At 23.2% G+C, this 27,758-nt stretch overlaps 1 protein-coding gene across 5 annotated transcripts in view; it reads right to left on the bottom strand.

Moving 5' to 3' along the window:
- The window catches only part of LOC114130344 (uncharacterized), a 282,938-nt gene that overhangs the window by 243,720 nt on the left and 11,460 nt on the right, over positions 1-27,758 (bottom strand). The window contains exon 1 of one of the 5 annotated variants that reach the window (XM_050199054.1): positions 5,107-5,232. The exons of the other annotated variants lie outside the window; for them this stretch is intronic. The gene's annotated coding sequence lies outside the window, so the exon portion shown is untranslated. Of the gene's footprint in view, positions 1-5,106; positions 5,233-27,758 lie in introns of those variants that run through there. 5 annotated transcript variants of the gene reach the window in all.

Below are 27,758 nucleotides of genomic sequence, written 5' to 3'. Positions count from 1 at the left end.
AACGATTTTATAACTTGGTGGGTATGGTATCTCTACCTCTATTTCCACCTGCTGAAGCTTAAAACCACACAATTCTATACCTGCACTCTATTCGAAGCAACACGAGTTGTTATTGTCACCCTCCGGGGGTCTACAATCTACAAAGTTCATGTTCTTTTGGTTTTGAAAAATAGTAAATATATAACGATTGTTTTCAAGAAAATGCGGATGTATTCAATTACAAATTAATTTGTTCTTAAATATTTTATAATTTATTATTTTATTACATTTACTTATTAAAAAATAAAAATAAATTCCGTTTTAATCGTTTTATACATGAATAATTCTCATACAATTTAAATTAAACTAAATAGTCATTTTTTTTATTACATCGAAATTTGTTAGTAATTATTAGTTTCAAAATCAATATTAGATACATCAATAAGTATTATGTATATTTCACCAATAAACTACTGAAGTTTGATCTTAATTTTAGCCAATTAACTTGCTAAACCCATGTAAATATTTTGAACTTATCTACGAAAATTGTATTAATCATTATTTATGATTTATATATGATGATTAATACATATATATATGAATCACAAACTTTTTAAAATTTTATCCTTGCAATTTTTGTGAATATTTAGGAAAAATTTTACAACATATTGTAGGAATACGTAAATTAGAATACCTACTCAACTAAATTATAACATTATTTTAAATTAAAATGAGTGTTAATAAATTCTATAAATTATGAAACAACATATACCTTTTCTAAAAATGAAATAAATTTAAAAATGTGTGTACGTTCACGTATTATTTTTTAGACTTTTTTTTTTCACTCGTTGGTAAATCAATGATAAATTAAATCAATGAAAACATCTTAAAATATTATTAAAATTATAAAAAAATATATTACTAAAATAAAAAATATTTTATTATTTAAAATAAAAGCTTTCCAATCCATTGATTTTATTGGCTTTGTTTGAATATTTTATTGATATTACATCAATATAAATTATAATATGTATTGTATGTGAAATTTAACAACTTCATATTATACATAATATAGTATTTTGGTTTAGTATAAATAGTTATACTTCACTCGGATTAATAAATATATTATGAGTTAAATAATTTAAGGATTAGTTCAAATACAATTTACATATTATCGTATCTTTTCAGTTATCTATTTAATGAAGAAAATTATCATTACTTATTCGACTAAAGTTCGCATTAATTTATTAAATCAAAATAATTCATTAGGACCAGCAGGTGTACATAAATAATATTGGTTTCAATGGCGTATAATAGTTATTTTTATTGTAATCGATTTGGGACTGAACGAAAAACCCTTCTTTTAACAATGTCGAATTATTTTCATTAAGGACCATTAATTTTGAGCGTTCTGAAAATAGGAAAGAAGGCTGAACGGAACCAAGGCAATAAACTAATGAATATAAGGGTAGTGAATAATAATAAAGAAAAGCATATAATTACTAATAAACTTGATAGAATATTGGCGCCATTGCTTTCAGAATTAAAATCTAGGTTTTTTTGGCGAAACGTGTGTTAATAAAATGAAATGCTATTATAATGGTTTTTTTTTTATGTAGTTTATGGTACGCTAAGCCATATGCTCTTTGCAAATTCGTAAATCATTATTTGATACAATTCTATAATATGAAATTCAAATAAAAAAAAAAAGCAATACCTATCTAAAGTATAAAATAATTATATTGTACAACGTTAAAATAATGTTCGTAAAATGACAGTAATTGCCATGTACGTGCTTATCCTTTATACCTTTATACTCCATTATACTATTTCAATACTAAAACAGCACGACAGAACGTGTACCTATATTTTGTTTTATTTATTTTTTTAATACATTTTTGACCCACTCATAAGTACAAAGTATTATTTTTCATTTATTAAATTAAAGGTGTATGAAAGTTAGTTATATTTATTATTTTGTACTACCTACGTAAACTTGACTGATATTAAAATATAAAATGCAAGCTATAATACAGTACAAGCTTTTATCTAACCAGAAAATAATATCTATAAGAAATATACCTTTAACAAACTATAAATACATTTTAGTTTATATTATATTTGTAATTCATATTTCAAAAGCTAATCCATTGATTCGAAATCAAAATTACAACAAAAGTAATTTATCATAATACAAAAATAAATAAATAAAAACGACCAGCTATAATAATATACATGTTCAAATGTAAATACTAAATGTTCACTTATTACAGTAACCAAACAAAAACAAAAATAAAACTACAGAAATAATTTTACATAAAAGTATCAATTTTTTGCTATAGTAGCCGATTTTTATTATAATTATGTTCCTATAACAACATGATTGACAGATTATAATTTTTTTTATCTTAATTTTAAAAATATATATTATATTATAGAATTCAATATTTTTTTCCGCGCAGAGATGACAATTTCAAATCTGAATTTTAAAATATTTATACAAATATGTATTCTCAGCTGAGTAATAATATTATATAGGGTGTTAATTATTTTTATAAAATTATTTTTCATATCCACATAATATTCACCTTGTTTTTATCATTATTTAATAAAATAATAATATTTATAATATCGGCTCATATAGTTAAATTATAAGACATTTTAATTTTTAATATATTCAGGTGAACAATGATAAGAAGAGAGATACTATTCAGAGATAAAATTCACGTTTTTTATATATTTATAGGGCTTAGATTTTAAAACATAATAAGCAACTAAAAAAGCACACGATTGTCATAAAAAGCAAATGAAGTATATTTAATTTTAAAAAAAGTAAAAAAAAAAATTATGACCAAAAATTAACACGAACTAGTAATATAAATGAATAAAAAAAATTTAAAATGAATTTAAATTAAAATAAAATTAATTACCATGTATTTCTCTAGATTTACACTAGTGAAACATACTCAACATACTCTAGTCTATATTGTCCGACGGAATATTATAAAAAATGAGTAAACTATCCTCTACATCCACTTAATTTATCGGTGCATACTCATTCAAGAGTTTTCAAATTACAACACTAAATTATTATTTTTGAAATGGTCGATATCGATGTTATAGGCATACTGACCCAGTACCTATACGGTTTCTATAATATGTAGATCGATAATCTATACGTTCAATACATTTAATAAACAAGGCCAAAACGAAAACAATAATATTTCATTAATGCATTCTGGGTATTTACGTTTTTTATTAATTCAATTTTTTATTATTATTATACGTAGTAGCATAATAAATATAAAAATTTTACAACTGAAATAAATGAAAAAGCTATAAAACCATTTACATAAAAAAAACTCGAAAAAAGCAAAAATAAATTGGTTTATTTGGAATCAGAATGACGTGAAACGAATTTATACATAAAAATTAGATTTCTATCTCATTATCTCATATGTAAAAAAGAATCATATGCTTTAAAATACGAGCCCTAGTTATAAGCATTCAAAGTTAGAATTTTGACAAAGTCCAACAACATCTAGAAAATTACAAATTATTTTGTATTTAGGTATTCATAAAAACTCTTCTGTTGATACCTAAGATTTGTATATTTAATACAAGAGTAGTATAATATATTCTGTATGTTCACAGAAGATTTTTAATTTTTATGAAGAAATAGCCCACTACTATTTATTTCCTCGTGTAACACAAAATCATGGTTCTGAAATTAAAACCTCACACAAATCTATTTAAAATCATTATTTTTTTTTTTAATGATTATTTTATGTTATTAAAGAACACTGAATGATTAAATAAAAAAAGTTTATTAAAATCTGATATTAAATTTACATCACTGTTATTTTGTGTAACACAGAAATAATGGTTTTCAGTGGGATATTCCCGCTTAACTTTAAAAATCTCTGCTGAAAAGTACTGTGAACATACAAATATATACTAATTACAAGGTTTTCTATAAGTTATCCAATCGATATAAAAAAATTATTTGGAAAGCCGGTGAGCAAATTGATTTTTATGAGCATTTGAAGTTCAGATTTTTAGAATATTGGATATTAATCTATAAAATCATTTATTCTTCTCGATTTTTAAAATATTTTTTTAGTTGCTTAAAAAAAAAAAATAAGAAAATAATTTTAATAATATAATTTTCTAGAATTATTTTTGAAATATTTAGACTCTTTTTGATATATTTATACAGTTAAATAGGCATTAATATATTTAAAGTTTTTTTTTTCTATAAGTATCGATAAAAAGTTATTCAGTGGATCAAAAATTCTTTCAAATTTAATTGTGTTTTATGTACATTTTAAATTTAATTTTTTACTTAATCATTCAATTTCACAAAAATTACAAACCATCAGTAATACAGCTTAATAGAATGGTCATCATACTTATTTCATTCTGGAACAAATAAATCTTAAAAATATACTAACAGAAATATTGTTTTAGATATAAATATACAATAAATGTTTATAAATCAAATTTGATTGAAATTATGTATTATTAGTTATGAATAAAATGTTCAATATTTTATTCAAATATTAAAACATAATTGTTAAGAACTTATTCGTAAATAGGTGTGTATATATACCTATATATATACAAAAAAAACATAATATCTTGAAATATACTTTTGTAAAAATATTACGGTGCAGAAGTTATAACCTGGTTAGTTATCAATTACTGGAATACTCGAATAGTATGAATATAAAGGATGGTTTTGCACAGCCCTAAATTTAAATCAAAAATGCTCAGTAAAGCTTTAGGAGACATTTATATACAATAAGTTTAGTGCAGATTGGACGTTTATATTTTATAATTGAGCGTAGTAAAATATATAATTATATTTTTCTTTATTATATTCACAATTACAATGTGTTTTCTATAAACTAGTTCACTAGTACAACTAGTAACCTTTATAGATTTATGAACTGTGAATATGTACAAAAATGCATGATGTCAACTATTTAAACACGTAAAATATAATGTTTAAGACGTTGACCAATCTGCATATTTGCATTTATTCTGAAGATAGCTTTGATTAATTTCCAAGGAAAATGTTAATAAGAAAATACAAAAGACGAGAAATGAATTAATTTTACTTACTCTGTTGAAACATCACACGAGCACAGGATGAATCATGTTTAATGGAGTGCAATGTGGTGGGTATGAAAAGATAAAAAATGTATATTCCGTGACTGAAATTCTTGTAAGGTGAAACTTAATCGTAAAACATTAACAGAGAGGACATACATAAATTTGTATTTTATAAAATATAATTAATGTTTTAATATATATTTAATTTAAGAATATTTAATATAGATATACCTATTTGTATTTACAAATTCAAGTACTTGAAATAATGAGATATTTAATAAGATGTATTAAGGTATTTGATTTTTCACGAAACATTGTTTTATTTTTATACATATATGTATATTAGTATCAAGTCATCAATAATTTTTTTTTTGTTTTGTTTTGATTAAATTATTTTAAATATTTCTTTAACTATGTATATTTTTAGTTACAATTGTTAAATGAATGTACAAATTTTAATGCATTAAAAATTATTATTATATTATCTATGTTATTTTTGTCTATTTATTTAAAATATGACAAGAAAAATGTATTTACCTCAATTCAGGTACCCTATCATTAAACATTTAGGATATACAAGGAAAACCAATGAAGAAGTTCATCAAATTTACCAAAAATTCATCATTAATGCACACATCATGAATAAACGAATTTAGTGGGCAGACCATATCTGAAAGTCAAGTTGAATCTTAAAAAAAGCTCTGATTGAAAAAAAAATAACCGGGAAATGATCTAGACTATCACTTTAGACAGCGTTGAACAGACTGGGTCAACAATACTTAAATAAATGCATACAAGGAGCAAAAATAGAAAATAGTATGGATAGAGTTAGATGGAGGAATATAATAGAGGCAGTTAAAGTCCTTCCAATGATCATAAAAGACTGAAAAGAAGAAAAAAAACATGAAAATTTGCAATCTGTACAGTTAACAATGAGTACAATAAGCAAATTTGATGGTGGTAAAGATATAATATGAGGTGTGAATGGAAAAGTCGCTCAGTGGCAACACACACCAGTATCTATGCTAACAATTTTATTATTATTATTTATGTATTATACTTAATTTCAACTAATATAATTTTATTTCTATAATAATAATTATTATTAACTAATACGATTGTTTATCATATAAGTATAAATTTATTGAAGTTCTCTATGCTAAGCCTTAGAATTTCATAAAGTATAGCTAGGATAAAATTAAAATATTCTGTTTAGATACTCTAAAATTATAATTAAATTTGGAAAATTCAAAGTGCTATTAAAAAGGTAATTCATGGAGAGTATAAATTTAATTTTTAAATTTTTCTTCAAACCAGGTATATAAAATAATTGATTACGTTTTTTTAATTGTGTAAGAAACTATTTAAACTACCGATATTATGTATATAATTCAACAGCTATAGTAATAACAATAACAAAAAAAATAGTAACCATTTGATTATCCTTAGTAAATAAAATACAATAATATTTTAATTCGTATTTGTACTATTTAACTAACTGGATATTATTTGAAAATAGATTCAAATAATACCTCGTTTAATAAATAGTAAGAAATGCTCGTAGTCTATTGCTCAATAATATAAACCTTTTACATAATATAATATAATATACATTTCAAAAATGTAAAATATACCATCTGTCAGATAAAAATGTACATATATTTATATTTTAAACATATGAAAGAAGGAAATTATACAAATAATATAATATTAGAAAGTTTTTGCATTTATTCAGAACACTTCCTTTTGGTGTAACCGTACTTCAAAATCTACATTTTTATGTGTTATTATATTTATTATATTTGAAAATATGAGTTATTTTTATTCGATATAAGTTTAACAAAAATTTTAAAAATAAGTTATATAATTACAGCATTATATTAAAACCAGTATGATGTAATTGATATTGTTTGCAATTTACAATGGTATCAAAACATAATCGTTTTGTGCTGTAACAATACCAATCATAGATTATTCCTTTTTTTTTTTTAAGCAGATAAATAAATGTTCTACTTTAATAGTAAACAATATTTAATTTTATAAATACCACTGAGCAGATTATAAATATTTTCAAAATCGAATCTCGAAACAAATAAAAATTAATAATAAAAATTTTTTCAACTCATGTTGAGGAACCAAATAAGATAGATACACTGATCGTCTTTCATTTTCAAATACGAACTATATTTTCCATTAAGTCGAACTGTGTTCTATACGAAACACTAAAATAATGTAGTACTTATCGATAATTTAGTTAAACCATAATATCATTCTAGTTCAATGTTGAACATCGTATAAAACATAAAAACTAAATTTGACAACAGGTGCTTAACGATTATGAAACTGGCCCAATACATTACACGTCTTATTGCTATACTCAGGAGATGCATTTTAACACCTTTTTCAACAGTTTCATATAGAACTAAATATAACTTAATTTATGAAATCCCAAGGAGAAATAAATTGGAAAAAAAGATAAAATCAAAGATACACAAAGAGTTATTAATATGTATAAAGTACATTAGAAAATACAACTAACTTAAACGTAGTACTATCTAAATATTTGTGGTTTCAAAAAATATGCATTTTATGTTTCAATAACTGTACACACACATAATATACAACAATATACCTAAATCAAACTACGGTATGACCTTTGCATACATAAACACGTAAATTGTATTATTCAGAACACCTAAAACATTAAAAATTTACAGTTTATAGGCTTATATGATACTAGTCACTATTATAGAAGCAAATTAATCTCTCACATTAAATATTATTACTACTCAGTACACTTGAAAATCTTAAAAATCCCATCATCAACAATAAAAATATACAAACTGCCAAATAATAATGGATGTGAATAAATAAGTGAAATAATTACGAGGGTCCAATAATGCGGGTCACAAACATAACGAAGCAACTGACAATCATAATAATATAAACAATAAGATGTGACAAATACAATAAATTATCGGCAGTTATCCTAAGTTCCAAACCATAACGAAAACATCTATCATCATCAGGAAACTTGAAAACATTTTTTTAATGATGGCTAATTAACTGTAGTTAGTTTAATTAAAATCAATCAACATAGTATTCCTGTAGGCTAGGTTTCCTTTTATAAACTTTTTCATATTTAATTTTAAAAGTTAAATTTAATTTGATTTTGACTTTTTTGTATTTACTTATTTTTCAAGTGTTGGAAAATAATAATGAAACTTTTGCTATCATTTTTTCCAAACATTTTCAAGAATAAATTAGTTGTTTGAATTTAAACAGAAAAAAAAGCTAATTGTAGAAAATGGAACGTGTAAATATGAACTATTTAAAAATCGAGCAATTTATTTGTATAAAAATCATTTTATTCTACACATTATTTCTACTTAATTTTTAATTTTATTAATTTAATTAATTAAAATAAATTATTTCTTAAGTATCTTGACATTTGGTAGATTCGTTTTTAAATGTTGTACAAAAATTAATAAAGATATAAGAAATAAAATATTCATTGTATAATTTATGACCAGAGGGCGTTTGCTGCGTTGATAAATGCTAAGTCCACGATCCTATAATAGGTGTGTCTTTTAAGCTAATTTGTCAACGTAACCTTCTCTGATGTTCGTCGGATATATTTTTTTTACCCCTTTTACGTTAATTTTGCACGCGGACTGGATACAGCCCCTTCATAATACATTGTCTGAAACTACGGAGACCGTACTAGTTTTTGCATCCAGATAATTTTACATGACCATAAAATGCGCATCTAATTTATTTTCGTTTTAATCATTAGTCATGCATACCACCCTTTCTCATCTTATTGCAGCGTTTAGGACGTAAGTTAAAACCGAATAGATGAATATTTAATTTATAAATCACTTAAATCGAATGACGATTATTTTTATTGTAAAAAATTTATTGCTAAATTAATTAAATAATTATTTAATTTCAGTAATTATTCAAATCCAGATATTCAGTTATGAAAACCCGAGTTTCTGAGAATATTAAGCTATAGGTAAGTATACTTAATTTCAATCATAATATTATACGTATAGCTGGTATAAGATCATTAATTTATATTCAATATTTTATTCGTTATGAATAATAATGATAACTTATTACGATAATAGTGTGGTGAATGTTTCAATAAAATAGGTAGATAATATTATACATATGGAAATAATCAAATGATTTTGATTAAATTGTTTAACACGTAAAGATTAATTTGAAATATATAAATTAATTAATTTGTTGATAATTTTAAATCAATTTAAAATAACAAATAAATTATAAGCTCATCGTAATAGAAATATTTATTTTTTAAAGATAAAAATAATACCTTTAAATTTATAATTCTATAATATATTATTCTACAATTTATAGTATCTTATAATTATAAAATATAACTTATTATAATGCTCAAATTATATTTGACACCATAAGACAAATTATTAAAATAAAGGATTTGATACCAGTTTTATAGTTTACATGAAATGTGTATCAGGTGGTTGTTCATTCGTATTTTTGATAAAATTAAATACAATTAAGAGTATTTCCCATTTGTTTCCTTTGTTATACAGTAATTGATAATATTTAGGAATTATATTCCATAATTATTAAAATGAACAATATTTTAAGTTATTATTAACTATTCCCAAAAGTTATATTTATATATTATGCATTATTTAAAATAAATAAGTAAATAAGAAGTCGAGTTATGTAAACCAATAGTTTTAAGTAAAGCTAATGAAGAATAAAAACCAAATGGAAATACGAAATAGTATTATACTAGTACAATATAATATGCATTTTAAATATAAACTATATAAACTTATTGTATTTACTTAATAAAATACTTAGATTAAAGGAATTATTTTAATAATTTCACATTTAAAACTGACTTGTGGATAATAATACAATGTTATTATTAAAAATAATAGTTTTATTTTATCATAAAATATTTTTGGTTGACGTTGTCTTTAAGTATGAAATATTACTAGTGCATTTAATATGTAATAAATATGATTTTATCGTGAATCTGTGGTTGCTATATTGAAGTATGCACTGAGAATATTATTAACGTAGAGGCGTGATTTTTAAGACTATTGTCTTTATCGGTTTTTAAATTCGTTTACTTTGGATGACAAATGAGCTCAAGACCTTTGGGATCACTATCTGTTGATGAAGTTTTCAGTTTTTTACACACCTAGAAATAAGCACACTGATAGCATTTAATGCTAATCACCGGATACGTGGTTCTTCAAGCGTAAAAGGGTCTAAATGAAGAAGATATTATTTTTGTTTATTCATTATATTGTATGGTATACATATATATTATGGTTTTTAAAAAGTTACTTGACACAATGGTTTTCAACCACTGTAAAACAAAAGCTTGTTAGAATAATACGTAGGTTGAATAATTTAAATAGTTTTTAAAACTAAAATCAATCTTATTACAAGTTATTTAAATATATATATATATATATATATATATAAAAGTACATGAGTACATTATTATCAATTATTAATTAATATGCTTCCATAATTTATTATAAAAATGTATAGAAAAACAATGTAATTAAAAACATAATAATCACTGTTATTAACTCTTTTCAATTTCAATTTTCAATGTAATGGATATTCTTAATTTTGTATTTATACATCTAGTGTAATCGACGGGGAAGTATAATTTAAATCATATTACTCAGAATATTATTAATATTTAACAAAACAATTAAATTATTTTAAATTAAACTAATGTGCTATTTGGCTATAATAGTAGTACAACTACCTACTGTTGTTATACAATTACTATATGTATCAGATATTTGGTAATAAAGAATTTGTAGAAATTAAATCAAATTATTTTACTATTTTATCTTATTTTTCACAATAATGGTTTTAAAAATTTACTGTTTATATAATTTTTAAATTTAGCACATTTTTCTATGGACATGATGTTTAGCATTATTATTAATAACAAAAAGCTGTATGTTAACTCTTGGAAGTTTAGAGTAAAGATAATGATTTGAATCCATCAATTACAATTTTTTGATAATACGATTATAAATACAAAAAGCATAATATAACATAATAAGTATAATTATAAACTAATCATCTTTTTTATTAATTTTACACCGAAAACTATTTAAAGATTAATATTGGCTAGTATCGGGAGTTATACTCAGAATCGTGTTTAAAAATGCTATTATCAATTAATAAAAATTAATAAGCATTTACGATATTTTAGATAAATTGTATAAATATGTCTTATGACGAAACACACATACACACAAGTTACAATTCTCTTTATTTATTAAATAATGTATACTCTCAAGTCTCAGGTCCATTACAGGCCTTGTTTGTGTTGGAAATTGTTTTTTTTTTTACTTGACTTGACAGCGTTTTCAGTAAATTGTGAGTATGAAAAATCACTAGTCATCCGAAAGCTGGTCTATTGAAAATAGGCATGGTTTATTTATTGTGATTTTTATAATAATTTTATTCAACTAAAACGTGATTTCACATCTGGTACAGATTAATGAGTAACCACAAATTATTTACAACTGCACTTGAGTGTATTTATGAACTATGAAGCATTCAATAATTCAATAAAACTTGTTTTTTGAATATAGGTAATTATATTAATCAATATTAAATAATAAATATATAAGTACACAATAATTTAAAATAACAGTGGGAAATTCAATTAGAATAAAATGCATGGATATTTGTCTTGATAATAAATAAAATCAAGAGATTATTTTTTATGAAAATAATTTATTTGATATTCATTCCATAATGTATATCTAGTTTAAACATTTTGAGATTCAGATATGTGTTAAATTTATTGTTATTGTGTAATAAAAGTATATTTTAATTGAAAAAAAAAAGTTTAAATCATATAAAAATTAATATTATATCATAGTTCTTATTTTGGCACTGTTAAACAAATGTTGATCATTAAATATTGTATACTTATACAAAACTATTTGAAATATAACTCATGATAAATCAATGGACTTTCTAGTTATTGAAGTTTTTTGATGAATTTAAATACTGACAGAAATAATCTTCAAAGCTGTCACGCAAAATAACATAAAAGTTTACATAATGAAAAAAAAATAGAAATGAATTATTTATTTCGAGTCGTCTTCAGTTGATATAATACACTGTTTGCATATATTTTACAAGAGACGTAAGATATTCAATATAGAAACAAAAGTAGGGTTTGCCGAAAAATATAACAAACATTTCACAAATCACTTGAGCGAAAAGATATTTGAAAGGTCTAATGAGTTTTTAACATGATTTACCCATATTAACGACATTTTGGATTTAATAACTCTAAATCGCATAAACTCATTCGGTATATTAATCAAAAAATCTACATACTGTTATAAATCTATTACATTTTATCGGTTTGTATCATGAAACATTTAATTATTAATCAAGACTTAGTTATGATAAACGTAGTAATAAAATGATATATAATGCATAATGCATATATTGTAAAAGTAAGTCACATAATTAGACGAATTTGTTTTTGCTTAAAGGTGCAACCAAATATTATTATCCATACTTATATTATCATATAAACTTCTTTTAGACTTTTAAATTACAAAGGTAAATTTTAACTTAACGATTTTCTATTATTTATAGTCGAAAACTAAAATCTTTAAGTTAATTCGTTATATTTAACCTCCATATGTATTGTTATAAGTTTGATCAACATTGTTTTCTTAAGTCTATAGTTTAATTATATTTTTTAATTAACATTGTTTTGAAATTTTATAATAGAAGTAAAATTATTTATTTTCAGAATATATACTCGCATGTACCGGGTCACAATTTATAGTGGTTGTATGTCAGTATATGCCAAAGTACGATGGTTAAAAATAGTTTTCAAATTAGGTTTTTTTAAAAACGTTTAAATTATTAAAACTTTATTAAAGCTATAAATAGCTATTTTAAAATACAAACTATCATTTAATAATATAACATATACATTTTCGTGATTTATAATAAGTCCCCACCAATCAACACTATACATTTAAATGTTGCACTGACCAACTTTCGAAAGATGTAGTATTTAAAAAAGGCATTATCAAATTAAAGAGGCACATTCATTAAAAATCAAGAAATGTCGCCGAGTAATTATGAGTCGGTGTGGTAATAATAGTATTTAAAGCTACCAACATGCATAATATTGTGCATTTCTGAGCGGTATGAGTTAGATAGTGGTTTATGGACACATTTTAAAACAGCAACATTAAGCTAATAGACTAAGACTAATAAAATATTATAATGCCGTATAAAAATAAAACATATAAACATGTAGGATCCACTGATCCAATTATTGGATACTAGACAATTTAGACTGAATAATGAAGTGGAAATTATACCGGTGATCGTATTATATGAAATTTATATATTTTTTTCTTCAAACTTCTAATTTTTAAGGATTCTGTATGATAAAAAAAATAAACAAAGCTATATAACTAAGGTAGTGATTATAAATACTTATGTGATCAAATACAACTTAAATCATTTAATAATATTATATAATGAAGTAACATGAAAATCTACAAGAAATCTATAGGTTTATAATTGATAACTTAGTATCTAAAAATTACCAATTAATTCCCAACTCAAAGTAATATATTGTGTACATTTTACATGATTTACACTGTAAATTCGAAATCATATTATATTTATTCGGTAGTATAAAGATTTTCACAAATTATTTAAAATGAAAAATTACGATTGATTGAAAAATAAAATGACAGTGCAAATCGGAATAATTTACTTCTAGTTTTCTCTGACAAAGAACTTATGTAAGCGTCAAGTATGAAATAATAAATATTTACCGATTTTATACGGTCGCGCGTATGGCACTGTGCCCATACGTTTTTTGGCAGAGAGTTGTGACGCTGTGTTGATTTTATCTCAATGATAATAATCTAAATATTTAAATAATGTAACGTAAATCGTAAAAAAAATTATTTTTTGAACAATTACATTTCATTTTTGTTTTACAAATGTCCACCCTTCCCTCGATTTTTTAATTTTTATTCTGATACAATATATTTTTTTTTAAATATTTTTAAGTATAAAATATAATATAATATACTTATTCTATTAATAATTTATAATTTTTTTAATATTATAAGACAGTGTTGATATATCCAAATATGTACGTATGATGTCGTCATCAAAGAAGTAATTCGTTAAAATACCAGGGGAAAATATACCCCATTAAATTGGTTGGACACTTAGACGGTTAGTTAATTAATATATGTATACTACATTATAGTTGTATCTTATATGATCAGGTAATTAATAATTATATTCGAATTGTCTCTCGGAAATAGATGATTATTATATATGTAAAAATTACATAATTACATAATAATGATTAAAAAAATCAATCTTATGTACATTATATTAATTATTATTTATAATATTATACAAATATTATTATTTAGTATTCTACAAATAATATTTAACCATTAAAAATAGTAATATCAACAACCAACTAACGATATACTTTATTTTCTGAATTATTTTATAAAAGTGACAAATATTATCTTATACTATAACATTGTATTTCATTTTTTTTTTATTGACTCAATATAATATCTATCAAATATGAATGTATTATTTTTTTAATGTACTAAATTTAATATAATGATTATTATTATATACGTAATGTAGTACTAATCCACAGTTTTTTCTTTTAGTTATTATTTCCTCAGGTAATTTTTCCTAGATTCCATCAAAGGCGGATTCTGTATTAAAATACATATTTTATATATTAATTTGTGTTTAATTCAATAATTTCTGATGTGTCTGGTTTTAATATGTAAGGTATAAGAAAAATAATGCAATCTACAATTTATATGATAACTAATTAGTAAGCGATTATTCCCCCATATAACTGATAATATATTGATATAAACTCACTCGCTTACTAAGACAGATAATTATTATAGATTACATCTGTGTTATATAATACAACCCTTGTTAAATGTATTATTCACACGTTACATGTATGTACATTTCAAAAGTATTTATTGTTATTTTTTCTTTTCTATTGTATTTTGAAACTACGAAAATTAATAAATTATATATTATTTGTTATTATATAGCAAAACTTTTTGATTTTATTTCCATTTGAATTGATAACTACCAATACTTTCTTACCTTATATTATAGGTTTAATTTGATTTCATTTAAATATAGTCTAAGAAACTGCAACATTTTTTAACATTTTTCACATTGTCTACATGCAACCCCAATTGGATTGACCGTGAAACACTATGTTGAAGTGATCATGAATATTGAAGCAAATAATAATTATATAATACATAAATTTAAAATCATTTAATTTTACGAACAATATCATATATATGGGAATATTGATTCCCTATTCAAAGAAACGTGGATGAACTGTTTGAAACGTGTAAGATACATTACCTCTGCACATAGTTTATTTTAATATCTTTACTTTGCACGAAGTGTTACTCGTTGTCAACATTGCATATTAAAATTTTGCGCTTAGTCTGAAAAAGTTGACTTTGTATAAAACAGTTTCGACATACTTGCCACGTGTATCAAAATGTATACAAAATACGCGCTGTACTACGTCGTAAAGAACTATAGTATTTTCTATTACTAAAAAATAAAACTACATAAATATTTCAACTATTTCGACTAAACAATTATATAGGCTCACATTTTCCAAATGCAATATCGTATTGTATTTAAAAACTACATGTTAATATTTTGCAGCATATATTATATTTTTATATAAAAAAATATATTACCTACTAAAACGCACTTTCACGCAGATAAATATAAGTTATATAAAATGGCCATTGAAGTATAAAAAAGGAAAAAACATTAATTCCTAAGACCATTATTAAAAAAAAAGTGTTATTTTATCTATTATAATACAATAATACCTTATATTTTTTAGTTTTATTTGTATTGTTTTTTGTTTTCGTGCCAAATCACCCTATTTTTTTTTTTAATTTACATTGATTAAATCAGTTCATGAAAATATTGTTAAGACAACAAGTGAATTGGAATATAATATATACATATATATATATATATATATATATATTTGTATTAAAAATAAAAAAATGACATTTATTGGTGGTTTCTGGCAAAATCACAAATTGAAAGTCGCTTCGTTTAATACTATTAAAAGATAATCAGATCAGTTAGGTTTCTCTATCAGAAATGATTCGAGACAGAAGGGGGAGACCATTAAAGTAAACAGTCTCTTATAATTCAATTTATGAGTGATTATGTGCAAAACAATGACAAGGTTAAATCGGGTAGAAACCCATATAAACTGTTTTACTCGAATTCAGGTAGATATGATACATATAATTTTAAGAATTATGGTTGATTTTATTTTATACTTATGTACAATTAACTACCTATTGTCTATTTTATAATTAAATATGTAGGTTGTAAGTACATTCAAATGTAATATATTTGCCATTTTTGTTTTTATCAAAATCTGTATTAGTGACGTATTCATAAGTATATTATTTTGGAGTTGGAACAATAAAATATTTGAAATACAGTACAACTTATTACTAAATAAATTGCATGTAAAATAAACTCTTTAAACTAATGATCCAATTCACTGGGCAAAAGACTAGTAAAACTCGTATGTTTATGTAAGATTTATAGCTACACGTAGATTTAAAAGAGAAATAAACGATATTTTTTTTTATATATTATGAATAATATTTTTGATTTATAAATTCACATCAAAACAGTATGTTATTATACACCTCAGTAATTTACAGGATACCACACAAACAGTTATTATTTTAAAACAGTAACAGCAATGTAAACTCCATTACCTCACAACATTAAATTAATAAATTTTCGTGAACCGTGGAACACCGCTTATACAATGTATGTGTAATGTTATAGCGTTCTATTTGTATGCATATAAACCTTTATCTGAGAAATATATGCTGCATATTTTATCATTTTATAAAATAGAAGTACATTCAAATATTCAATAAGTATTAACGTAATATATTTAAATCTAATTTTAAAATGCATAAAATGTGTAAAATATTTCAATTTTTTATTTAAAAAAAGCTATTCTTTTGATATATTTTACATATTGTAGTTCTTCTTATTGTTGGTATTGGTAAAAACATTATGATTTTACATATAATAATAAGTAATAACTTTAAAAATTTTAAATTTGTAATTCTTTTTTTAGTACTTAATTATCATAACTAATTAAATTTTTTGCTCTATATACTTATATACAATACATTGGTAATACGTTTTTATTGTTTTAGAATTGTAGAAATTAAAGAAAATAGCATAGGTATTGTACATTAAAGGGTTTATAATAAACCATACTAAAAATATAATATTATAATATATAATTTCAGTATATGTATTATGTATATATATATATATATACAAATGAATCCTTAATATTTTCGTCACTTTTAATACTCTAAAATCTCTTTTCAAAACAATAGAAAATTACCGTACAATAATAATATGCAATATGCATATGTAGTAATATTGTTATTGTTTACATCATTTTCATTGTCGGAAATCTGTATCAACGCAGTAACGCTTGTGTTTGCACAGTCATACATTGTTGAAAACAATAACACTTGGAACTCAAATTTTGTTTCGTTTATATTTTTAATTTAAGATGGAATATTTTAGTTTTAGACAAAGGTACTTTTCAAACTTTTTGTGATAACTATATCTTTATAGTTTATCATATTATCACAAAAACTAAAATATTTGGCGGAACTATACAATAAATTATTTAATTTTTTGTGGTCGAACTATAGCATGGAAATAGTTCGTGTGTTATTGTCACTTTATCATAACTTGATATATTCAATAGTAATTATAAATAACAGTTCTATTTTGTTAAATTAAAATACACTTTTAACATTCATATTATTTAGGTATTTATTAGTATGAAAAATAACAAAACGTATATGAAATGTTTTAAATATTGGAAAAAACATTAATGAATATTATTAATTGAATTATAAAACATGGTCCATGAACATAAGATTAATATATTATAATAAATGTATATACATAAAAATGCATCAAACATAAATTTCATAAAGAGTGTTAAAAATAATCATATCATAGTATATCATTATAACTTTTTATTTTAAACAATTATCTTTTACATACGTGTTGATTACTTGAGTTAAACCTTGTATAATTGTCTCTAAGTATTTTGCTGGTTATAATATACTTTCTTGTGTATACATTTTTAAGCACAGTAAATTCAATATTAATATAGATAGATCGTTGAAAAATTTTAAAATACATTATACATATATTATTTAGATTTATTTATAGATCATTTTTCATAGAAGAGCAAACAATTTTAGTTTGAAAACAATATTAGGACTGTACAATAAAAAATAGTTGATGTGTAGTTCATAAAAAAAACTCGATAAATATACATGAAAATACTTATCCAAAAAAGGTTCTTTGATTTTTCATATTTCGAATTTTTGCTTTATTGTTAACAACTATCTAACGTTTAACCCTAATTGTCAACTATTATGTTATACTTATCTCCTAATGATTAATAAGAATTTTCAAAACTCCGTTGCCAATATTATACTTAGTGTAATGTAGTTAAACATCCCTCATAAATAATAATTTAATGTTTGTGTAAAAAATCGTACCATATTTAATAATAATTGAACAAGAATTAAGTTTATGCCTAAATAATAATATAATTTTAATAAAATGCTAATTTAACCTAACTTAATTTATTTGTTGGCATATGATTAATGAAATGTCAATTTTAAAATCAAGTAATGGATTAATGCAGATTAATGCAAACAAATATTAGTTTATCACGCATAAAACAAATATAGCAATCATTGATTCATATTTGGTATGAATTTAATTTTAAATGGTGCCGATGGATATAAAATTTAATACTGTAGCCTGTAGGTAATGTTATCATGAGTGTATAGTGTATACAGATTTATGGAAAATGAATTTTCCTGCTGGTTGTTTTACTTGTTATTAATACAATTTAAACAACATCGGCAACACATAATTCCAATTATAGAATTTTATTATTTAATCAACCGTTAATTAGAGTTAACATTTTACATAAACTTACCACCATTGTTGACGTAGGTAAATAGACATACAGTATAATAGCTGTATAGCTGTATACCTACATTGGAAATACGGACGATAAAAAAAAGTACTTGTATGTTAATATTACATTTTTTTTTCGTTTTTTTGAATTTCTGAAAATTCAATTTAATTTTAAATGCCGTTCAAAAATAATGTGATAAAATATATAACTATTTATTTCAAAGGCTAAAAATTTGAAGACCGATCATAGTACGTACCTATGTGACTTATACTATATTTTTGCCTTAATAATTACAAATAAAATATGTATTTATATTATTTATATCACCCATTTTTATATTTTATAATCGTATGTTAAACAGTAATTTTGTAAATTTTAACTACCATTATTACCATATCTTCGACAACAATAAAATTAATAAAATGTTTAATAAGAGTTTACGGTGTGCAGTTACATTTTGTTTTTTATTTTTTTATTATTATTATAAATATGAGTGCGGAAACTCACTTAAACATCCGTAAAAAAATTGTATTTAAGAACCACGATGAATCTAAATACTGCATTCTGTGGTAAAACTCTCCTCCGTTTAACGAATCATTCCCTCTTATTATTATAATTATTACATTGTCCTGAACCTCCATAATTGGCACTAATTAATATTTTGATACAAGTGTAAAATTGTTTTACCTCCGGCGCCGGCGCTATGGCGTGTTTTGAACTGTGTGGCAATTGTTAGACACAGTAAAAAGGGTTCGAGGATCGAGGACGATAAATTAGTTTTGCTTGGTAAATGTCGTACAGTTGAATAAAGGTCGTGGGCGCGCACGCACAACGGTCGTCCGAACGTGGTTGACGGGATAATGTGCCTATATTCCAAAAAATAAAATGAGAATAAAACTCTACACTGAGAAACTTTTTAAATTACTTTTACCACCCGTACTCAATTCGAAGTTGGACGATCGAGCAACAATCATAATAAATGTTATTATAAATTTTTTTAGGAATTTCTTTTAATCATTCTTTTAGGAGAACAGGTACCGACTTAAAGTGTAAAAAAAATGCATATATTAAACCGTTCGAGTTTAAAGTGAGATATAATACAACTACGACAATTGCAATATAATACATATATGATGAGTATTTTTTTCTGACTTTATTTTATTTTACGCTATAGGTACCTACATAATTTAAATTAAAACAAAATTATAAAATGCATCAAGTTCGAGGTATTATTTGGATTAGTTCTTTTTTGTCTATGAACTATTAAATTATTAAAAAAAAATTAATTATAATGCTATTAGATTATTTTAATATAATTTCTGTTTGATTTATACTTTTTATAATCATACTAAAAAGTTCAGACTAATCACAGCTTTATCTGTTTATTCATCAATTAATATAAATTAAGTCGAGTAATACATTAAATTTAAAAAAGTACCTTGATAAATAGAGCTTGGTAGAAACCTTGATTAACTGATATTTATTTTGTTATATTTGTTAACGGTTGCCGATAAGGTTTTCTATTTATTTCTAGAAAAATAATTCAAAAATTCGAAAACAACCACTACCAAACACAATTATTCAAACTCGATATCTTTTATCAAAATCTAAAATGTTATGAAACGGACATTTATTTTACAAGACTAAAAACAAAACAGAATAGAGTATTATTTATCGACTTCCATTTGTGATTCTTCGTAGTATACAATTTATAGTAAACTCATATGACTTTATAAATTGTCTATTGCACAGTTATGTATTCAACAAAGAATAATTGCATATCAGAAAAATTTAACTATCACAGAGGGTAGAATATTATAAATAAAATTTTATACACAGGAAAATAAAATATATCATTACTACGTTCATTATATGTAGATATTAAATTACTACAACTATAAAATTTTTTGTTTGATAATCACTATGTTATGCTATTATAATTAGAATCGGTGAGAAAATGAAAATCATAAGATGTATTAATATATGATATACACAATGCCATTTCTTTTTTGACTATAAACCTTAAAAGAATGTAATTCCAATTTAGCCACGAAATGAAACAATAAGATCTGTAATTTTAACTTGAAAAATAAGAGAATAAGGTCAACATTCCTTTTGAATTCCCAAGTCAATAGACAAAAAGGAAAGTCATAAAACGTATTCGACACATTGATCTATTTTTCCAAAAGTCTTAGTTTTATCCTTAACCAAACTTCACTAACACAAACTATGTAAGTATGTTTTTTTTCAACATAAAATCAGTTCAACTTTTTGGTTGGCTACTTTAGCTGTTTTTTATTTTATAAAAGCGTAGGTATAGGTAAGTAGGTATTATTAAAATGTACCTAACTTAATTTATGTACACAATAATAATAACAATAAACAGTAAATTATTTTTTGAAATTTAAACGGTTACTAATCATAATAAATTTATCAAGTGGATTTTAAGATAATATTCTCATATATATAAAAACTTTTTTAATAATTTATAATTTTAATACATATTGATGTAGATATAGTATTCGAATTGAAGATACAATAATGTACAATAATTTCCAACAATTTAATATAATTAATGAATCTGGATGCTGTACTCAGTACCACCATTTTAACCATTTATTTAGATTATGAATTATGAATGCATTAATTTAATAATGAAATTTGTTTTTTTTTATATTGTTTATATTATTATACTAATTGACCCCGTGCACTTAGTTGCCCGTTAAAAATGTAAACTCTATGTATAATATGATTCGAACTTTGTTTAATTTCTTATTTAATATTAGGTTTAATAGTGTTCAAAACTGAAACATAATTTTCATTGGCCATTTTGAATCTCAAAAACCTTGTGCAAGCACCACTTTAAAATGCGAAATTTGTAAAATACTTTCTTAATTTGTGGTACGAATGTACCTTGTAAATTGTAAGCCTCGATCTATCATTATTCAGGCTCTACGTTTATCAGTCAGTGAGTTAGTCAGGTTATATTATACTAATCCGTTTGGCGTTTCCCGTGAGACTCTTATGATTATACGAGCAGTACATTATCAGATAGGCAATCCACCTGTAGTTGATTGTGGATCCCGCGAGGTGTGTAGGTACATAAGTTTATAATTTCTAACCTTTAAGTTTCAAAGTTGTATACATTTTTTTATTTTTACTTGATCCAACCGATGGTGACTTAGATACAATAATGTCCCATCTTGTAATTTTTTATGTAGTTGGTGTAACAAATTGTCTTATTTATTAACACATTTACCACTTTATATTATTACAACTATTATTAATTATTATAATTATTAAAAACCAATAGTAACCATTTATTAACAACAATATCCATAGTAAATCTTCAAATCCCTGTTTTAACATCTACTAGGTTGGAAGTAGTTGGGTAAAAATACTTAACGACTTATTCTCATACCCACCAAATATACAAAAAAAAAAAAAAAATTGCATTAAATTCAGTAAAAGCCGTTTCGGTGGAGTTTAAATACAAACACTATGACCGAAGAATTATATATACATAGATATCGATCTATGAATGAAAGGGGATCTATCATAATACTTTTGCCGTGTCCTTCATTTGTTTATGTAGCCGCAGCAGTCTGTATTATAAAATATCCGTTCTCACAATTCATGCTTTTATCGTAAAATATAAATAAAACCAGTGGCGGGATTTTAAAAATGTTACTTCGTAGTGAGCGGTCTGAAAAAAGATTTACCTATATTGAAAATCATTTTTCTATGTTAAAAATAAAAATATTTCGATTTATATTGTATATTGCGATCAGACTAAATTTATGAAAATATATTTCGATAATAATACGAAAAAGACGTAAAATAATTAACGAATAAGATAACATTATAATATTTATATATAATGTTATAACTGACATTTCTTTGGAACACGTGCACCAAAAGTTATCAGCCAACAGCTAGGTATTATTATTTAATAATTTATTATATAAACACACACTATGTGTATAGATGTACAATTTATATGTAAAAAATTATTTTTATCAATTTTATCAATTTAAACCCCTTAAAATAAAAATTTTGAAAAATCCTTTCTTAGTGCACGGTGAAAATATTATAATCCATCCACAAAATGTCAAGTCAATAAATTTAATAAGTTCGGCTCTGCGTTGATTATGAATGAGGCCACTTTCATTTAAGAGATGTGTGTCTTTCATCAACTTTTGGAGCAAAAACTATGAACTTTTTTGCTCAAAACCAGTTTTTGACAAAATCGAATTTAACTGTACTACTAAATTATTAATATTATTTTTTCATTATATATATAATAAAAGATACATGAGCTGGTAGACGGTTTTCGTACAGAATTTACTTTCATAAAGATACAATAAAATGCCATTATAATACCATTATATTTTAACAGTTACTATTAGTGATCTACCTATTTAATGACGAAGTACACTCGATACCTAAAACTATAACGTTATACAATTGCCAGTGTGATTATTTAATGTAAAAATGTATTTAATTACCTAATTTAGCATTCAAAATGTTATTATAAAAATTAAACAGAAAGGTTGTCATAAAGATCTTAAGTGTAGGAAGTTCACAAAAACCAACCACAGGTGCAACCAAATGTCCAATGTTCAAATTATGGTTAAACTTCCTGACCCTTCAGAAATATTCTACGTAAAAGTTGTTGTTTTTACAGTTTTTTTTTTACATTTTAAATTTAATTTTGTCATTACATATTACAAATAATTTATTTCAAGTATTTGCCATGTAGTTTTTTAAAATAGACATATTTTTTATTTAATATTTAGTGTAATTAGTTACAATTCGATTAGATTTAGATATTTGTATTAAAATATTTCTTTTTTTATTAACTTTATTTATTCTAATTTGAAGAGTGGTAAAGTTATAATTAAAAACGTATAGTTAATTGAAAGTACTGAGTAATTACCAGATAAACTATATACTTTTTAATTCCTTAAAACATAGATTCATTCTTAAATTTAATTAAAAGAATAACATTTTTAATTAGTACAACTGCGTAACGTCACGTTGTACAAACCTGCTATTGTTCAATGTTTGTGTTCCCTAATGTTAATATTATAGTATTTGAATGTATATGTTATGTTTACTTGAAAACATAGTTTTTATGATAGAAAATATACATAAATATACTCTTATAATAAATATATATATATTTTGTTTATTTTAAATTAAAAATGCAAATTAAATGCATTATTAACATAATCGACAATGATTTTGTAAAAACTTGTAATGATCAGTTTAAAATCCCAAGTACTTGACTGATTTATATATCTATTTATAATGTGCCTATATAATCAATCGACATTAATCTTTCTCCACCACATACCGTATAAAATAAAAAACGTGAGTAGACTACACTTTCAGTGGAGTAATTAATTCTAGTTAGAACTAAATGACTCGAACGGACGACAGTCACGAAGAATGGTGGTCATATGAAACCACATATTTCGTACATCCTGCCATGAATCGAACGGGTGACTGAGCACATCGTAGTTATCTACATATCACTCTGTCATAAAATTTTCACTTATTAAACAAAATTTCATTTTATTTTTTTTTCACCAATATTTTAACACATTTATACATTTATATATTATATTTACGAGTAGGTATATTATATAATCAGGTTTTGAAAATATTAAAGCAAAACAAATAATTTTAATACAACTCTTTACCTATTTTTCTTCTAATAATATTTAAACATTTTTAATTTAAATCTCGTGAAAATATAATTTTAATATAATATTCACATAGAATCTGAAAACAAAAATATAAAGAATAATTAAGTTCATTATATTATTCTATTAAAAAATGTCTAGTTGATTATAATCATCATGAAGTACTGAAGTGTAATTTGGATGATGGAGCTTAAGATCCGCCTTAACTAAAGGCAAAATATATTCTTGTGGTTGAGAGTTGGACAATGAGAAGACAATTACCTAGTAAATATCGTTCATTAAAAACTTATTAGTTCCTACTACCATTTATTATAGATAAGGTTCTATAATCAATGTTATTACCTACCTATTAAAAAAACTATAAATACAAGCTCTTTATTGATTTTAGTAACTACATTAAGCTTAGGAAATATATCTTATCGTGTACCAATGAGGACTCTGCCACTTTAAGCTTCTCTCCAGTTTGAGTTCTATAAACAATTTCTAAATTATAATTTCGCAGTGTTCAACATTTAAATCCTTTAAAATATAAAAAAAATTATGAATAATTATATAAGAAATAGTATTATATTTTTAACATTATTTTTGTTACAAATTATATTATATTATCTTATTAGAGAGTATGATTATACTACGATTAAGTGTGTTAGAGAACAGTATTTGTAGGTAATTTGTACTTTATATCATAATCATTGTTCATTTCTAACATCTAATCTATAGCAACTAGATATACCCATTTTAATTTAATATATATATGTCAATAGAAAATATATACATACTATCTATTAAAAATATATCGACGAAGAATAAGATTTGTTTTTCGAGTTTTAGAAAATAATGATATACTCGTATTAATAATATATTGTTAATTATTGTTTGAAAACTGTTCTTGCTTTGAACTCTTAAACTATGTTAGCAGTTCAGCAGCTTAGAGCTTATAATTAAAAAGTATTAAATGATCTAGTGACTAAAATAATGTAATTTTATTTTTTAAATTGTTTTATATATACTGCTAATATATCATTCTAAACTTTAAGTTTGATTTGTATTACTTATTAATTGATTAGCTTTCGTAAAACTTTGTGATAATTAGGGGTAGGAGTATTCTTTGCTTGAAATTTCTTGAGTCACCATTGATGTACTAAGTAAAATTTAGTAGTAGAGTACCACAAAGCAGTAACTTAAAATTAAAAAAGCATTTGTAATGGGCTTAAAATTTTATGAGTTTTATTTTAAGATCTTAATAAAGAATAATAGTTCTTTCTAAATGAAATTATTAATGGAAGTTTGCTTTTTGAATGTCTTAATAACAATATCATTTAACTACTATAATTTATTATTTTTAATTAAGAACATTGTCTTACACGTTCAATTGTCCTACCTTTATCATAATTAGAACTTCTTGTGCGTAATTTATACTTAATTTCAATAATTTGAATTTATTTTCAGCATATTAATATAAAAAGGTTATAAATTTATACCCAATATTTTTATTGCCATTTATTTTACAGCATTTACTATCACTAAACTTAATTTAAAAAACCTAATTCCAATATTTTTAATTACGATTAAATATATAATATATAATAATTTAATTTTTATACAACCTATATATATTATATATATATATATACGAGTAAATCTAGTATTAACTTCCTTAATTTATTATAACTAGTTTATTAATATTTCATGTGTTTAATTTATTATCTATGTATATTTGTACTATACTATAAAAGTATAAATAAAATCCAACCTTTTTAATTTGGATACTAAACTAATATACTTTTTAAACTGAAAATGTCAGTTATATTTAATGTACATTGAAAATAGATAGAGTATGAATTTTATTTAACTAGACTTTGTACATATTTTTATTATTATATTACTTATTACAGAAATAGATCAATTAAAAAAAAAAAAATTGTATAAAAAGTCATAATCTATAATTTTTATTTCTCTGTAATTTAACACAATAAGTAGTTAAATAAATTAGAGTTATTTTATTACCTAATTTTAGTATTTATAAATAATACTAAATGCTAGCACTTTATTTAAATAATCTCATTTTAATGTTCATTTAATTTATTAAGTTTACAATGTTAAAAATGTAGGTATACATACATAATATATTTTATAATGTATTTAATGACATAACTAAACAGTTACTTTGTCATGATCACTAGAACTGTTGAGCCTATAAATACAAGACCACCAATCACAATTGTATTTAATTCTAAGTCTAAAGAAGTTTTGTTTTACAAAATTTATTTTACTTTAAAGGCTATTAATGGTCATATTTTATTTAACCTTACCTTGTGCTGCACTACTTCTATTTGAATACATATTTATTAATCAGCTACTTAAGTAATGAACATGACTTTTTTTAATCATTTTATATTTGAATTTATTAAATTAAAATGTTATCAATTTAAAATAAAAAATCTTGAAACTTTTTGTTTTACACTTTGGTAAATATTTGATTTTCAATACGATTATTAAAATTAAATTTTTAAATTTTAGAGCATGATAATAACTATTTTTATCTGTTGTTGTATGAGATTATTAAAAATAATTATTTCAGTGGTTTGAAAATATTTAGATGAAATAGAATAATGATTTTTAAATAGTTTTATTTTTTCCTTAAAAATGTTTTCCTTAAATATGAATTTTTAAACATATAACTGGCATCTATGTTGTTTTATATGTGTATAAATTGTTCAAAAAACGTATTTGGTGTTTAAATTTAGTAGTAATACTGATATAAAAAAAATTACTAACATCTTTTAAGA

Source organism: Aphis gossypii, chromosome 2, assembly GCF_020184175.1.
Source record: "Aphis gossypii isolate Hap1 chromosome 2, ASM2018417v2, whole genome shotgun sequence".
In the NCBI taxonomy this organism is placed as follows: domain Eukaryota; kingdom Metazoa; phylum Arthropoda; class Insecta; order Hemiptera; family Aphididae; genus Aphis; species Aphis gossypii.
Note: the sequence above shows the minus strand (reverse complement) of the source record. Positions and strands in the feature narration are given on the sequence as shown.